This window comes from Salvelinus fontinalis, chromosome 27 (genome assembly GCF_029448725.1).
Source record: "Salvelinus fontinalis isolate EN_2023a chromosome 27, ASM2944872v1, whole genome shotgun sequence".
NCBI lineage: Eukaryota > Metazoa > Chordata > Actinopteri > Salmoniformes > Salmonidae > Salvelinus > Salvelinus fontinalis.
The window spans coordinates 17,386,761-17,400,467 of record NC_074691.1 but is presented as its reverse complement, the minus strand read 5'-3'; the positions used below and the strand labels follow the sequence as shown (position 1 = coordinate 17,400,467).

The following is a 13,707-nucleotide window of genomic DNA, read 5'->3' as shown; positions in this document are numbered from 1 at the left end:
TGTCCTCATTAGAGCCAGTTTCATCATAATTTTCCGGATTGACTGACCTTCATGTCTTAAAGTAATGATGGACTGTTGTTTCTCTTTGTTAATTTGAGCTGTTCTTGCCATAATATGGACTTGGTCTTTTACCAAATAGGGCTATCTTCTGTAAACCAACCCTACCTTGTCACAACACATCTGATTGGCTCAAACGCATTAAGAAGGAAAGAAATTACACAAATTAACTTTTAACAAGGCACACCTGTTCATTTAAATGCATTCCAGGTGACTACCTTATGAAGCTTTATGAGAGATTGCCAAGAGTTTGCAAAGGGTGGCTACTTTGAAGAATCTTAAATATAAAAGGTTTTGGTTACTACTTGATTCCATATGTGTTATTTCATATGTTTGATGTCTTCGCTATTATTGTACAATGCAGAAACGTGTAAAAACAAAGAAAAACTCTGGAATGAGTAGGTGTGTCCAAACTTTTGACTGGTACTGTATGTATATTTATTTTTATGGTCCACAAGAATTGCACTTCGGGGACCATAAAGATCTCTTGAAATGAATTGTTTCCACAGTGACAGCAACCCTCATTGAGAAGGTTGGTGAAGTTGAGTTGGACGTCTATAATATTCCACTTGAAGCCATACATTACCTAAAGTTTCATGTGCTAAATTTAACCCACCCCATCTCCTGTGTGAAATGTAACAGAGATGAACATTACTACTGGTAATTTTAATTGTTGTTTTTTTCTTCATTTTATAAAAGGTTCAAGACCTACAGGGCTCATGTGTTAGTAAATGGTGTATTTAAAAAACTAACTTGGACGTTGTTGGTATCAGAAGAAAATTTTGTATCTCCAAGTTGAGGATGTTCAATCCACTTCCCCTCCATTCACAGAATGCTCCTCAGACTCCGGTGGATTCAGGTGCAGATGTGAGGACCAGTATAGTTGGTCATGTGACCAGTGTTCCTCCAATGGGTCCTGTGATGAGATCGTTGATGGGAAAATATGTGGATGTCTCAATGACTATCCTTCTGATGGAAAGTTCTGTCAGCCAATCACAAGTAACTATTTGATTCTCACTTCCACTTGGTGTTTGACATTGTACCTGTTGTTGTAGTTGTATGTAGTTGTTTTTGGCAACGTCTCCCAGTTGCATAGTTCTTCTTGGTGACATGTCTTTTACCTAATCCCAACAGATCTTACTGCTTGTCCAAGTCCAACTACTACAGCAGGTATTCCAAGAAGTTACTCAAGCAATAGATTCCATTTTCTGAAAATAATAGACATGCTTGTCATGATTTATTTTATTGTAATTTTCCATAGAGCCATCAACCATTTCTGGCAGAATCATTGAAATTGAGTTGGACATGACAGATATTTCGGCTACATTGATAGATGTACTTAGGGTCAGTGTGAATGGTCTGACCTCCGATGTGTTAAGTGTAACAGAGGTGAACTTCACTACTGGTAAGAATTTTCTGTTGCTGATGCTCATTTGAGTTTTAATTCCTTGTGCATTGTAAAATATATTCAAGAACTGGTTCAGATATTTTCAAATCGTTGGTCTCACAGATGATGATGATGTTCATTCCACTCTCCTTTCATTCACAGCATGCTACCCAAACAGCACATGCAGATGTGAGGATCAGTATGGTTGGTCATGTGACCAGTGTCTCTCTTATGGGTCCTGTGACAACATCACTGATGACTCCTGTGGATGTATCAAAGCCATTCCTCCTTATGGACCGTTTTGTCAGCCAATCACAAGTAACTGTTTCCTTACCACCTCTACTGTGCTAGTTTAATCAATGTTTATGTATTCATTCATCAATGTTTACACTCAAAGCTTACCCCTATCTCATTTACCACATAGATCTGACGGCTTGTCCAACACCATCTCCAACACCAAGTATGAGACAATTATTCATGACTATTTAATTAACAAATGTTTTACTGTACTAATTAGAGTCTTACTAAGAGCAACTTGCCATAGTGTTATTCATAGTTGTATATTTACTTGAGACCTACAGCTGTAAGACAAAAATCTGTGAAACAGGTTAGAGAACCAGCCACCATCATAATCATCTCACACTTCTCTGCGTCCACAGCTTTTCCAGCAGAAGAGGAAACAAGTACTGGTATTACACAATAATCTATGTATTTCAAATACATGTAACAGTGTCAAAAATCCACTGACCTGTAGATTTATATTTAAAAGTCCTTATCAAAAAGTCCTTAACTTGAGCATTCCAACTCCTGCCGTAACAAGTAAGTTCCTTATTCCATGTAGTTACGGTACATAACTACTCTGTTAATCAAAATGTAATCATTCAATGATACACAGCAATGTCAGTAAAGTAAATACTTTTACGCATTAGTGCCAACAACAAAACAGTCCACAGCAAGTTCAACAACTCCAACAACTCCCTCCAGTACAACATCAAAGAAACAAATCAATCATATAATTTCATTGGACCTACGGTATTTCCTTGTGGTATTATTGAGTCGGGCATCACCAATATTCCAGTAACACCAATGTGTTACATATAATGTTTTTATGTTCCACTGTACCTCAGTGCCAACAGAAAAACAGTCCACAGAAAGTTAATCAACTCCAACAACACCCTCCTTAATTTGACCTATTTCCTTGTTACATGTTTGAAAGAAGTTGGACATCGCCAAAAAAACAGTTGCTCTAATGTCTTCAATAAATCGTTTTCTGTTCCACTGTGCCCTAGTGCCAACAAAAAAAACTGTCAAAAGCAACCTCATGCACATTTGTGGCCTGCTGGAGGTCATTTTGCAGGGCGCTGGCAGTGCACCTCCTTGCACTAAGGCGGAGGTAGCGGTCCTGCTGCTGGGTTGTTGCCCTCCTACGGCCTCCTCCACGTCTCCTGATGTACTGGCCTGTCTCCTGGTAGCGCCTGCATGCTCTGGGCACTACGCTGACAGACACAGCAAACCTTTTTGCCACAGCTCGCATTGATGTGCCATCATGGATGAACTGCACTACCTGAGCCACTTGTGTGGGTTGTAGACTCCGTCTCATGCTACCAATAGATTGAGAGCACCGCCAGCATTCAAAAGTGACCAAAACATCATCCAGGAAGCATAGGAACTGAGAAGTGGTCTGTGGTCACCACCTGCAGAATCACTCCTGTTTTGGGGGGTGTCTTGCTAATTGCCTATAATTTCCACCTTTTGTCTATTCCATTTGCACAACAGCATGTGAAATTTATTGTCAATCAGTGTTGCTTCCTAAGTGGACAGTTTGATTTCACAGAAGTGTGATTGACTTGGAGTTACATTGTGTTGTTTAAGTGTTCCCTTTATTTTTTTGAGCAGTGTATATTCCCTCATGCTTATCACAATGTCCATGTGCTGTAATGTAAAGTGTCAACCTGGTTATACTTCGTGAAGGATGCCTCAGATTCAGAGAAGAGGTAATCAAAGATAGAGGCATTGACCCCTGGAGTTGTACAACTATTGCATGGGCATGCATGAAAACCTATCGTACACACTTTCTACCTACAGCATCTATAGCTATCCCCTCGCTTGACAACTACCGACGCCAATTCAAGTCATACTCTAGTGGGTCCATTCGATCGTTGGAGTATATTTTTATTCAACATGCTTTGAATAGGGGTGAGAAGGCGTTTGCGTCTTATCATGTAGATGGATACACACAGATTGACGGTGTTGAGACCGTGTTTGAGTCAACGGTTATTTCTTCCACGGTTGTAAATCTTGCTTTGTGCCCCAGGCCATGTGTGTCCTAACCCAAAATACTTTTTGGGAAATGTACCAAGAGTTTCAAGACAAATTGGATTCTTTACAGGCTAATTGCGGGTTAACCTGTTTTGGACTGCCCCCCCCCCCTTAATCTAACTGCTTGTAGCTCAGGCCTAAAAGGAAGGATATGCATATTCTTGGTATCATTTGAAAGGAAACATTCTGAAGTTTGTGTAAATGTGAATTGAATGTAGGAGAATATAACACAATAGATCTGGTAGAAGAAAATACAAGGAAATCAACAGACGTTTTTTGTTCTTTTACTGTTGTTGCATCTTTAAAAATCAACAAGAAAGGCCAAACATTCAGTTATGATACTGGGGATCATTTCAAATCAGAACATAAGTAGGCAACAGTATTTGACCAAAGTTTCAGATGGATACCTTCAGGAATGAGTGAGGTACATGCCATTGAGCATGAAGTCAACCAGGTGTCCCTCACAAGTTTCCCAAATGTACCCAAGTGGCCGAATTGGTACAATGATACAATGATACAAATAACTATATACAAAATACAAAACAATTATTCTAACATACCCCCAAAAATATATATTTGAAAAATTCAAAGGAAAAAAAAAGAATATTTAAAAAAAATAAAAAAATTAACAAGGGTAACTATTTACACTTCAATGTTCAATCATGTGAAGACTCTCAGTCCTCTACACAATGTTACGCTCCTGATGCCATATCCCATAGCAGTCTCTCTCTGGTGTGAAACAGAGGGTCACAGCACAGGTGGTGCAGGTGACAGGGGACTTCTTATGGCACAGGGCACAACGAAGCCGCCCTACTGTGCCCCTTTATCCCTGAGGCACATTCCTGCCTGCAATGATGAATTTCAGCATGTGCGTACCACTGGTTGGAGCAGAAGGGACAGAGGTAGAGGGGATAGAAGGTGCTACAGTGTTCTTGCTGTAGTTAGCAAGCTCCTGGATGAGCAGCTCCCTAAAGGCTAGCTGTGAGATTGGGGGCTGTCCACAGTTCTTGGCCATTTCCTTCTGGAGGATGAAGGAATTCACCACAGCAATGTCAATAAAATGATAAAACAAAGTTTTGTACCATTTCATGGTTTTGTGAAGAACATTGTAGTATCCTATTAGCGCATCCGATAGGTCTACACCTCCCATGCTCTTATTGTAATCCTTCACAGCAGCTGGAATGGGGACATTTCTGGCGGACCAAGCGCCTGTAGAACCTTTCAAACGTCGAACAATGTGATCCCCACCGAAGGACTTGTGAATAGTGGAGCACATGACAACCTCTCGAGTGTCCATCCACTTCACAAAGAGCAGCCCATCTTCACAGATCCATCTCATGGTACCCCGCTCAGCCCGCTTAGGCATGTCGTTCACCCTGTTTTTTTGGAAAGCCCACTCTGTTGGTCCGAATGGTGCCACAGGCCCACATCTCCAGCTTCCTCAGGTCTGTGAACAGGGTAGGGCTTGTGTAGAAGTTGTCTACAAATAGTTTGTAGCCCTTCCCCAGCAGCTGGAAATCTAATAACTGCATCACAGAGTCATAACTGAGTCCCTTACCGCTCGGACAAGTGTTCTTCCCCTCATAGACAAAAAAATTGCACGTGTAGGCACACGCAGAATCGGCCAAAACAAACAGCTTGTAACCCCATTTTGTCGGTTTGTTGCGCATGTACTGTTTTAGACCAATTCTGGCCTTTGAGGCTACCATTCTCTCATCTATGGAAAGGTTCTGGGCGGGCTGAAAATAAGTATTGCATGCCTCAACGATATCGTGGTAGAGAGGTTTGATCTTGCAGAGCTTATCAAACCCTGCGGTGCCTTGTTTCGTCTCGTTGTCCTTATCAACTTCTGGGTCACTGATGTGAAGCGCCCATTAAATTGTCAGAAACCTTTTGCAAGACATGACCGTTGAGGAGAAAGGCAGTTGATAGAGGGGTGCAGTTTTCAAGTAGTCTTTCAGGGTTTTCAACTTCACCACCCCCATGTAGCTGACCATAGACAGGTAGCAAAACAGATCTGAAATGGAAATGTCCTTCCATGTCTCTGTCTTGCCTTCCTGCTTCTTAGCGCCATATTTATTTGTGTTCATCACCAGGGTATCAACAACTGCCGAGGTGAAAACAACTGGAAAAGTTGCATGGGGGTGTATTTGGAAGTCAGGTCCAATTAAGGGGCCTACTGGGCGTTTTGGTCGGAAAAGTGGAGATGGTGGGGCCACATCCTCCTCCAGAACAGAGTGCCAACGGTCCTCCTCCGCTCTGGCAGGTTCCACGCGGGACGCTCTGGACGGTTCCACGCTGCCCTTCCTCCGCCTCTTTGCCGCTGGCTTACCACCCCTTGATGGCCGGGCGGGGGTAGGTGTGGTGCTGGAAACAGCAGGGGTCCAGCTGGATGGACCAGCTTCAGTGGGGGATTTGCACCTTGGCTCCCAATCAGAATCACTGGGACTGTGAAATAAAGACACAGACACATAATATATATACACAATTAGTAACTATGGTGAGGTTTTGTTCATTCCATTTTAGATAGAAAATACATGTAAACAATTAGGTAATAATTATACAGACACAGACACACATATTATATATACAAATAGTGCCTATGGTGAGGTTTTGTCCATTCCATTTTAGATAGAAAATACATGTAAACAATTAGGTAATAATTATACAGACACAGACACACATATTATATACACAAATAGTGCCTATGGTGAGGTTTTGTCCATTCCATTTTAGATAGAAAATACATGTAAACAATTAGGTAATAATTATACAGACACAGACACACATATTATATACACAAATAGTGCCTATGGTGAGGTTTTGTCCATTCCATTTTAGATAGAAAATACATGTAAACAATTAGGTAATAATTATACAGACACAGACACACAGACATACACCCACAATGTAGAGCAATATGTACTTTCTACATTTCAATATACTTGTGTACTTTATATTTCATGTCCTAGTCCTATTTTTATATAAGGCAAATAAAATACAAATATCTCAAACAACTCAAATGAATAATATTTGATATTATTAATTTCAAACAACGTTACTTACCGATCCAAAACTGCGTCTTCCCCGTAGAGGAACTTCTCCTCAAATTCAGAATCAAAAGATTGATTAGACTCACTAGATTCATTTTGGTGTTCACTTCCACTATCTCTATCTATTTCGTCAATTATATCGTGTAGGTCCGTGTACTTGGTCTTCGATTTGACTGATTTATTTGCCATTATTATGTCTTGAAAATGCTCTAAAATAAACTGTTGCAGTGCGTAAACGGCGTGGTAGCTTCTTGTAGAATTTTCAATGGCGAATGGCTGTGTCTACGCATGAGTTTAGGACAAAGGATATTCTTCCCGGGTCGAAACATTACATGTTCCCATTTACCTCAGTTCATTGGCTATCTATCCAGCTAGATTTCAAGAAGATCAGTGGTCATTGGTCCGAAATACAGTCAATCAACGAAGGACAGGTCATTTGATTGGCGCGTAATGAGGTCGTTGTTTGGTGTGTTCAAATCCGTTCCTTTCGGTCAATATGTCCCGGGAAAAGAACCATGATGTTTGGTTGTTTTACTAACAAACAGAGGATTGTAATGAAAACGAACATGACTGGATAAACGTCCGTTTAGAGTGAGTAATTACAATGAATGTTATGTCCAAAGTTGAAGGACACTGAATTTTCCACACAAGCCGTTTACAAAATGTTTCGTGTTAGGCTGTAAAAATGGATTATATCGAACAAAACGCCACTTTATTGTTTCGTCGTGACCTTTAGGATTGCCAAAAGAAGAAAATTTCCTAAGGTAATTGATGAATATTATTGCAATTTTTGACTTTTGTGACTAATCTACTTTGCTGTAACTGTACCTAATGTGTTGTTTACTGATCGATAATCGCTTTTGCAGTGAAGCTTTTCGAAATCGGACATGGTGGCTATATTAACAAGAGGTATAGCTTTGATTTGGTGTATAACACTTCTGATTTAATTGAAGTTAAATATTTATAATAATGTCATTTCGCCAATTTTTGTGAAACGTTCCGCTAGCGGAACCCCGGGGCTAGAAAGGTTAAACGTGGATGTGATGTGGGAGCATGAATGGATCGCACTCAAAAAGTCTGATCCTCATGTTCGAGCCTTCCTTTCCAGCTTTGACACACCAGAACCCTTGGAACCACGACAGGCCTTGTATGGAGGCCATACCAATGCTTTGACATTGAGGTATGTAGCGCAACCCGACGAGACAATAGGATATGTAGATTTTACATCCCTCATGTAATGAGTTCCTCATGCTATCCTATGGGGCATCCTGAAAGTATTCACCGCGACTTTGACTTACCCCAAAACTATTTTGGTCTGATCAAAGCAACTGTCTACCCTCCTAGGGGTTTGTTTATACCAGTGTTGCCTTACAAGGGACCTCGAGGAAAACTTTTCTTTCCCCTTTGTCGCACCTGCAGTGAAAACAACAACCAGGAAAACCCTTGTGATCACTCAGATCAAGAAAGAGCCCTGACAGGTGTATGGGTCACAGTTGAATTCTCTAAGTCTCTAGAGATGGGGTATCGTGTAGCCAAAATTTTTGAAGTGTGGAACTATTCCAGGAAATCAGACACTCTTTTTAAGAGTACATCAAGACCTTCTTGAGATGCAAGCAAATGGCTTCAGGCTATCCTGCATCGGTCACAGATAAAGAGAGCAAAGACAAGTACATTCAAGACTATCACGACAGAGAAGGCATACTTCTTGACCCTGACAGAATAGAGGTCAACAAAACCAAAAGAAATGTGTCGAAATTGTTATTGAACTCGCTTTGGGGTAAGCTTTCGCAGAGATGCAATATGCTAACAACATCGATCATTAAAGACCCCAAATAATTTTTGGATTTTTTTGCGGACCAATACGAAATTTCACATTTTTCATTCTTGAGTCAAGACATTGCCCTGGTGCAATGGAGGCGTAACAAGAAGTGGGTTCTACACCCGGGTAATGTAAATGTGTTTCTTGCAGCATTTACCACGGCCTATGGCCGACTTGAACTGTACACCCTCATGCACACTCAGCTTCAGAGTTGGGTTCTTTCCCACGACACAGACTCTGTGGTCTATGTAAGCAAACAGGGTGATTGGAACCCCCCACTTAGCAAATATCTGAGTGGTTTAACGAGTGAACTCGAAGATGGTGACCATATCACAGAATGGTCCTCCTGTGGTCCCAAAAGCTATGCTTTTAGGACTAAAGACAATCACGTGGTGTGAAAGCCAAAGGCGTGACTCAAAACCATGAAAATGCCCCGCGTGTAAACTTGGAATCAATCACACGCTTGGTCGAGGGGTTCATAAACGACCGGAATAGTGACTTGGAGATTTTGAGCTCCTACAAAAAAATTGTTAGGGCTAAAAAGGGCTTCCATTTAAGGAATGCCCCACTTACTAAAATATTCAGGGTAGTCTATGACAAGAGACTGCTTTTACCTGACGGGACCACATTGCCCTTTGGCTACTGACTTATGCTACAAGCCCCAGTGTGTCTTAACCTGTCTAGGATCAGCGTGGCGCTAGCGGCACACCCCCCCCCCCCCCCCACTGAAAAACCAGTGCCGCGAAATTCAAAAAAAATATTTTTTTTAAATATTTAACTTTCACACATTAAAGTCCAATACAGCTAATGAAAGACACAGATCTTGTGAATCCAGTCAACATTTCCGATTTTTAAAATGTTTTACAGGGAAGACACAATATGTAAAGATGTACATCTATTACCTAAAAACACATTAGCATAATCCACCATCTTTTATTTGTCCACCAACACCAGTAGCCATCACCAATTCGGCTAAACTAAGATATTTATAGCCCCTAACCAACAAAAAAACTCATTAGATGACAGTCTGATAACATATTTATGGTATGGGATAGGTTTTGTTAGAAAAAAGTGCATATTTCAGGTAGATGGCATAGTTTACAATTGCACCCACCATCACAAATGGACTAGAATAATTACAATGAGCAACGTGTTTACCTAACTACTAATCATCAAACATTTCGTAAAAATACACAGCATACACGAATCGAAAGACACAGATCCTGTGAATACAGACAATATTTCAGATTTTCTAAGTGTCTTACAGCGAAAACACAATAAATCGTTATATTAGCTTAGCACATAGCAATTAGCAGCCCAGCATTGATTCTAGCCAAAGTGAGCGATAAAAGTCAACATCGCCAAAAGATATTAATTTTTTCACTAACCTTCTCAGAATTCTTCCGATGACACTCCTGTAACATCACATTACAACATGCATATACAGTTTGATCGAAAATGTTTATATTTAGCCACCAAAATCATGGTTAGACAATGTGAAATGTAGACAAGCTGGTAAAGAAAAAGTCCTTGCGCCACTTAGACAGTGATCTACTCTTATACATAAATACTCATAAACGTGACTAAAAAATATAGGGTGGACAGGGATTGATAGACAATTTAATTCTTAATACAATTGCGTTATTACATTTTTTAATTTATCCTTACTTTTCAATACAGTTTGCGCCAAGCGAAGCTACGTCAAAAAACATGGCGTCCTAAGCCACTAAAATGTTTCGACAGAAACACGATTTATCATAATAAAAATGTCCTACCTTGAGCTGTTCTTCCAGTATCTTGGGCAAAGGATCCTTTCTTGGGAGAAATCGTCTTTTGGTGGAAAGCTGTCCTCTTGCCATGTGGAAATGTCAACTGCGTTCGGGATGAACTGAAAAGCGTGCCCAACTTTTCACATCGTTGCAAAAATAAATGTCCCAAAATCGCACTAAACGGATATAAATTGCTATAAAACGCTTTAAATTAACTACCTTATGATGTTTTTAACTCCTATAACGAGTGAAAAGATGACCGGAGAAATATAACAGGCTAAACTAACGCTTGGAACAGGTGCGCGCCGGTGTCCTCTAGGCTCATGACGCAGCTCCCAAAGAATGACTAGCTTCAGGGTTTTTTCATTTGTAGGGCCTGTGAACGCGCAATCGACCCCGTTGGAATCGTCATCACGTAAAGGCATCCAGGGGAAGACGTAAGAAGTGTCCGTATAGTCATAGCAACGACAGTGCCCTTTTAACTGACTTCAGAAGAGTGGCCAACATTTCTCAAATCTGACTCCATGTCAGGGAAATTGCTGTAGAATGGGCTCTGTTCCACTTAGAGACAAAATTTCAACTCCTATAGAAACTATAGACTGTTTTCTATCCAATAATAATAATAATATGCATATTGTACGATCAAGGATTTTGTGGGAAGCCGTTTAAAAAATTTGCCAAATTAGCATAAATAGTCTAAACAGCGCCCCCATCCCCAACAGGTTAAAGCTTAAGATATAATGACTGCTGTAGAAGGTTTTGACCCCCGGTTGCAACTACCATTTTCGGCCTTAATCGCAGGCCCATCCAATAGTGGTAAAACTTGTTTTGTAAAAAGTATTTCAGAGAATTCTGAACATGTGTTATCTCAAAAGCCTGATAATAATGTGTGGTGTTATTCGTGTTATCAACCTTTGTATGATGAATTGTTGAAGAAAATAAAAATCAAGTTTGTTGAAGGAATACCTGAATCCCTGTCTGATGATGAACTTCTCCCTCTTCATAAAAACAATCTGCTGGTTTTGGACGATATGCCATTTGCAGGTAGCGAACATCCCGAAATTGCACGAGCTTTTACCCAATATACTCATCATAGAAACCTGTCCGTGCTTTACTTGGTGCAGAATGTGTTTCACCAAGGTAAAAATAGTCGTACCATTAGTTTGAACGCCAATTACATGGTTTTGTTCAAAAAACTACAAACTACAAATTAACACTCTAGCTCAGCAGATGTACCCAGGAAGGAGATCTTACTTTATGGAGAGCTATGAGGACGCTACCCAAGCGCCATTTTCTTATTTAATCGTGGATTTAAAAGCAAATACTCCAGAACACCTGAGGCTACGAACCGGTCTGTTCCCATGGGAGTGACTGGCTGCGTACATTCCTAAAAAGTAACCGCTATGTCTCTGCATTTTAAAAAGAAACCTGCCCCTCTTGAGAAGCCTAGTTGGGGCTACAGCTAAAGAACCGAAGGCCATCTTGGGTCACTGTTCTTCAGATCTCATATTATCCCTATGTGAGATTGCTTTGAATCTTCTCAAAGGACGCATTCCACTCACCCTGACCCAATTGAAAAAACTAAAGAGACAAAAGACATCGATTAAACTCTTTGCCAATAAAAAGGCCAGTCTTAAAAAGAAAATACATAGCATACAACAGTCTGGGGGCTTTCTTCTACCTTTACTAAGTATAGCCGTGCCCTTCATCACCAGCCTTATTGCTGCCAGACGTGGGGGTTGAACACAGAGTGTGATGGCCAATAAAATGTACTTGGTGCCACAACAAGAGTTGGATAGACTTAAAAAAACAAATGCGGGGTCCTGAAAATATCAGACAAACTGTCACGTTCCTGACCTGTTTTCTGTTATTTTTGTATGTGTTTAGTTGGTCAGGGCGTGAGTTGGGGTGGGCATTCTATGTTTTGTGTTTCTATGTTTAGGTGGTTTGTAATTAGCCTTATATGGTTCTCAATCAGAGACAGGTGTTTGACTTTTCCTCTGATTGAGAACCATATAAAGGTTGGCTGTTCACACTGTTTGTTTGTGGGTGATTGTCTTCCGTGTCTGTGTATGTTGCACCACACGGGACTGTTTCGGTTTGTTCGTTCATGTATGTAGTCTGTTTCCTGTTCGTGCGTTCTTCGTCTATTGTAAGTTCTCAAGTCAGGTCTGTCTACATCGTTTATTTGTTTTGTAGTTTATTCAAGTGTTTTTCGTGTTTCGTCTTCGTCTTGTTTAATAAATATTCATGTCGTATCACAACGCTGCGTTTTGGGCAAATCCCTACTCCTCCTCTTCGTCTGAAGAGGAGGAGGACACCCGTTACACAAACAGCAGAAAATGATTTGGATACGGCCATGAAGGATATTTTGAACCAAAAAGGATTGAACCCCTATGATAAGGTCCAAAAATACACAAACCTCTTGCAAAGGTATTTCGCCTTGGTAAAACAAGGTGAAAGAGAGACCAACCATTTAACTTCTTGCGACTACAGGGGGTGCTGTTTTCTCATTAGCATAATTTCATTACAGACTAAACGGCTTCCTACTAAATTCTTGCTCGTACAATATGCATATTATTACTATTATTGGATAGAAAACACTCTATAGTTTCTATAGGCTTTGGAATTTTGTCTCTGAGTGGAACAGAACTCATTCTACAGCAATTTCCCTGACATGGAGTCAGATTTCACACATTTTGGCCCCTGATCTGGAGTCAGTTTAAAGGCGACTGTGAACGCTATCAGGATACGGACACTGCTTACGCCTTCCCCTGGATGCCTTTACGTGATGACGATTTGAATGGTATCGATTGCGCAATCACAGCCACTATAAATGAAAAAATCCTGTAGGTAGGAACTCTTTTCCAGCTGCACCGGATGCGCGTTGGACACCGCGCTGCTCTTTTTCCAAACATTAGTGTAGGCAGTAATATTTCTCCTGTCATGTTTTTACCCGTTATAGGTGTTAAACCTGTTATGGCTGCAAGCTGAATATTGAAAAAACTGGAAAATGTGTGCACATTTTCAAACGGCCTCCTAAGAAACTTTTTATTTTCCAATATGCATATATTTACTACTGTTGGATAGATAACAGTCTGTAGTTTCTAAAAAGGTTTGAATTGTTTCTCTAAGTCGAACAGAAATATTTTTACAGCCATTTTCCCAGCCGAATTGAGTTTTCCAAAATGCGATGTGTCTCTTTAAGACCTTCTCTATAAAAGGCCCTTTGACTTAGGACCATAGGGACACGTCACAGGCGTTCGTCAGACTGTAATGCGGAAGTGAGAATTGAAAGGAGTC

At 40.5% G+C, this 13,707-nt stretch overlaps 1 long non-coding RNA gene across 1 annotated transcript; it reads left to right on the top strand.

Moving 5' to 3' along the window:
* The first annotated feature begins 917 nt into the window (after positions 1–917).
* On the top strand, positions 918–1,401 carry LOC129825723 (uncharacterized). The gene is made up of 3 exons (XR_008754925.1): positions 918–1,056; positions 1,192–1,227; positions 1,319–1,401. It is a non-coding gene; the product is annotated as an uncharacterized LOC129825723 (long non-coding RNA).
* Positions 1,402–13,707: the final 12,306 nt, after the last annotated feature.